We start from the raw sequence: 3,566 nt of genomic DNA on the forward strand, positions 1-3,566 counted from the left end.
CTTGTCTGGCTTGTTCGCCCTGTGTCTCCATCCCCTGGCGCTGCCATGTAACAGGTCCTCAAGGGATGTGCCACCGTGTACTGTCCTCTGTTAGCCAGCTCAAGTGTAGGCAGAGCAGAGTGAGATGAGAAAATTGAGCTCCCCTTGCTATCTAACCTTTAGAGAACTACCAAGCTGTTTTCAGATCTGTGCATCCTGATGACAGCGACACCCCCCCCAAACCAAACCGAACCCCACCTTTCTCCAGCACCTTTACCAGGAGTGGAGGAAAAGATGCTTGAGATGGCATGTACATCGTGTCTCCTCCTCTACGGTGAATGACAAGGCAGCTAATATTTATTGAAACTGACTCTGAGCCATCTATCAGAACAGAGCAGTAGGTATTAACTCCCTGCTCTTCCGTGGATATGCTAACCGATGAGGTCCGGAGAGAAAATGCAACTTCCTTGGGGCCACAGTAAGTGTCCCAGCTGGCATTCCAACGCAGGATTGTCACAGTCCATATTCTTTATAATATACTATTTTGAAAGTCATTGTCATGTAATTTAATAGCTATAAAAGGGGAAAATCATGGCCAACTGATAGCAACATCACGATAATTACTTAAGCATCTGTTTTCTTATCCGGACAATGAGGGTTGGTTGTAGTGGAATAATGATTTCAAAGATCCTTTCTATCTCTGAAAATGAATGATTTAAAATAAACTTTTAAAAAGCCAATTTATAATCCTGGCCAGTTGGCTTAGTAGTAGAGCATCAGCCTGGCATGTGGGTGTCCCGGGTTCAATTCCCAGTCAGGGCACTCAGGAGAAGTGACCATCTCCTTCTCTACCCCTCCCCTCCCCTCTTTATCTCTCTTCCCCTCCCACAGCCATGGATCAATTGATTCAAGCACATCAATCGGGATGCTGAGGGTGGCTTCGTGAAGCCTCAACCTCAGGTGTAAAAAATAGCTCAGTTACAAGCATAGCCACAGATGGATAGAGAATCGTCCCCAGGCAGGAGTTGCTGGGTGAATCCTGTTCAGGGCACATGTGGGAGTCTGTCTACCTTCCCTCCTCTCATTTGGAAAAGAAAACAAAAACAAAAAATCTTGGGCCCTAGCTGGTTGGCTCAGTAGTAGAGCGTTGGCCCAGTGTGGGGATGTCCCAGGTTCGATTCCCGGCCAGGGCACACAGAAGAAGCGCCCATGTGCTTCTCCATCTCTCCCCCTCTCGCTTCTCTCTCTCTCTCTCTTCTCTGTCTTCCCCTCTTGCAGACATGGCTCGATTAGAGCAAGTTGGCCTCCAGGCACTGAGGATGGCTCCATGGCCTCCGTCTCAGGCACTAAAAATGGCTCTGGTTGCAGTGGAGCAAGAGCTCTAGATGGGCAGAGCATCGCCCCCTCGTGGGCGTGCCAAGTGGATCACGGTCAGGTGTTTGCAGGAGTCGCTTTCTGCCTTCCTCCTCTCACTAAGAAAAAAAAGCCAATTTAAAATATTAGGAAAAAGCAAATTAACAAATTAATAGGGCTGACTTTACAGTTCTAGTTACTGATTGAACAAAGAGCTTCCACTCTCATTAGTTGATGTCAAACACTAATGCATTAAAACCCACACATGCCAGCCTCCTCTTCTACTATGCAGTGGGAGGGACTTGGACTTCAGGCTTCACCAATATTTCAGCATTTCAGTATCTCGCATCTGGACACAAAATCTTAATCTAAAAATGATTTTTCTTTATACTAGAGCCTGTACTTGGTAAGCTACTACTTCTTACCTGCTCTACTCCCGATAACTATGTTAGTGCAGGATTCACACTGACTTGTGTTTCAAAGGAACTGTGCCTGAGGAGTCCGTGGCTCTGGCTTACCCGTTCTGATGCCACACTGGCTTCTTTCAATTTATTTCTGTTGCCTCTTTTCTTCAGGTTTCTGACAGTTTCTTTGAATTTCTGAAAACATGATACAAAGGTTTTAACAAAGTCCCAATGTACCACATCGTACGATGAGATTCAATATTTGGATTAAATAAGCAGCCAAATTATGAAAATATGACCTGGTACATCCTAACTTCAAGGTGCTACCCAAATGCAAGACAAAGGTGTTATTTTCAGTTTAACCTACAGTATACATGTGTGTCTATGATTATATATTTTGATTCTGTTATGGATTCTCCTGAGAAAAGGAGATTGACATCTCTTTCCAGAACTGGAGGGACACTCTTCACAGCAGAGAATCTCCGTTGGGAGACGAGAGCGGGAGGATCTGGGCGGCCCCTTTCTGGGGACACAACGTCATGCTTTTCGTTACGCTGGGAATAGCCCACCATCCTGCAACAGCAACAGGTGTATCAGCTACAGCGAAGAGCCAAGGGGTATCAAGTTCCTGAAAAACCATGAAATTCAGTTCAGAAACCTTAGTAACTAGTATTTTAGCTGTTCTTTAAAACATTAAGTATCATTTTCATGAAGTCGAAAATGGAGCATAGGTGCCGTATTTGAAGCTGTAGGATTCTCCCTGGACACAGTGGAATACCTGGCTCGCTCTTTCTGCCTATAGGACGACAGAAAGAATCCCATAGAGGATCCACAGCTAACAGTTCCTACTGGACTCTCCTTCCATTCCAGCCCACTGACCCCAAAAGAGCAAAGTCCTGTACATTCCCTGTGGAAGAGACAGGTGGGGAGCCAGAACATGACATGGCAGCTAATGAGAAACCCAACATTGACACAGCAGCATCTTGGCTGGAAAAGAGTGCCTGCAGGGCAAGGTATCTGCCTGCTTCCCGGGGACAGCTATGGTTCTCAGAGAACACAGGCCCGTCAGTGCTCTCAGACCGTCCTCCTCATCACCACCCCTGCCTGGATCTTCATCACATACTAAAGAACTGAGGGGAGACACAGGGTGGCTCATACAACCTTCATCCTCTCTATAGTCTGAGTATTATTCACCCTAGTTGACTCGTAGAACTTAGTTTGGGCCTTTTGTGCCTTTATCTTCTCCTTGTTACTATTCAGTACCTTCTCTAGCTCTTCAATTTTCCGCTGCGGCTTTTGGTTGTTGTGAGATAGTTCCTCTGTTCTGGAGCTGACTTTCTCAAAGGATTTCTTTAGCTGTGGAACACAGAGAAAATTAGAACATTATTACCTTCCATTTAGTAAAAAAAGTATATGGTGGTTAGCTTTGTCCCTTTATTTTGGTCTCTTTAAAACTTTCTTTAGCCTGACCTGTGGTGGCGCAGTGGATAAAGCATCGACCTGGAAATGCTGAGGTCGCCAGTTCGAAATCCTGGGCTTGCCTGGTCAAGGCACATATGGGAGTTGATGCTTCCTGCTCCTCCCCCCCTCCTCCCTCTGTCTCTCTCCTCTCTCTCTCTCTCCTTTCTAAAAAATGAATAAATTAAAAAAAAAAGATTTTATTAAAAAAAAAAAAACTTTCTTTAAACAGGATGCCTAAGCAGGCAATGGCACAGTGGATAAAGTGTCGACCTGGAATACAGAGGACCCAGGTTTGAAACCCGGAGGTTGCTAGCTTGAGCGCAGGCTCATCCGGCTTGAGAGCAGTATCTCTGGTTTGAGAGCAGGTCA

Source organism: Saccopteryx bilineata, chromosome 5, assembly GCF_036850765.1.
Source record: "Saccopteryx bilineata isolate mSacBil1 chromosome 5, mSacBil1_pri_phased_curated, whole genome shotgun sequence".
Lineage (NCBI taxonomy): Eukaryota > Metazoa > Chordata > Mammalia > Chiroptera > Emballonuridae > Saccopteryx > Saccopteryx bilineata.